A 393-nucleotide genomic window follows, 5' to 3' on the forward strand; every position below is an offset into this window, starting at 1 on the left:
GAATACTGGAGTGGGTTACCATTTCCTTCTCCAGGGGATCTTCCAGGGTTCCTAGTTACCCACAATTTATCTGACTTGTCTTAAAATTTGGGATTCCCATGACCCTTTCTTCTAGTTTGAAAATTTGCTGTGACTGCACATGGAAATCAAGAACTTTTCTTATTTACACTAAATATATATAGGATATATAGTTATGTATCCTTATAAAGGATGTTAGAAAATATATACATGAAGAACCTGATTAAGAGGCAAAAAATATGAGGTGTGGACGTGTCCTGAACACAAGGGCTTCTGTGCCTGTGGAGGTTGGGGTACACCTCCCTTCTGCATGTGGGGGTGTTCACCACCCTAGAAGCTCTGCAAACACTTTCCCTTATGGTTTTATGGGGGTCC

Source organism: Bison bison, unplaced genomic scaffold (genome assembly GCF_000754665.1).
Source record: "Bison bison bison isolate TAMUID 2011002044 unplaced genomic scaffold, Bison_UMD1.0 scf7180017864379, whole genome shotgun sequence".
Classification (NCBI taxonomy): Eukaryota; Metazoa; Chordata; class Mammalia; order Artiodactyla; family Bovidae; genus Bison; species Bison bison.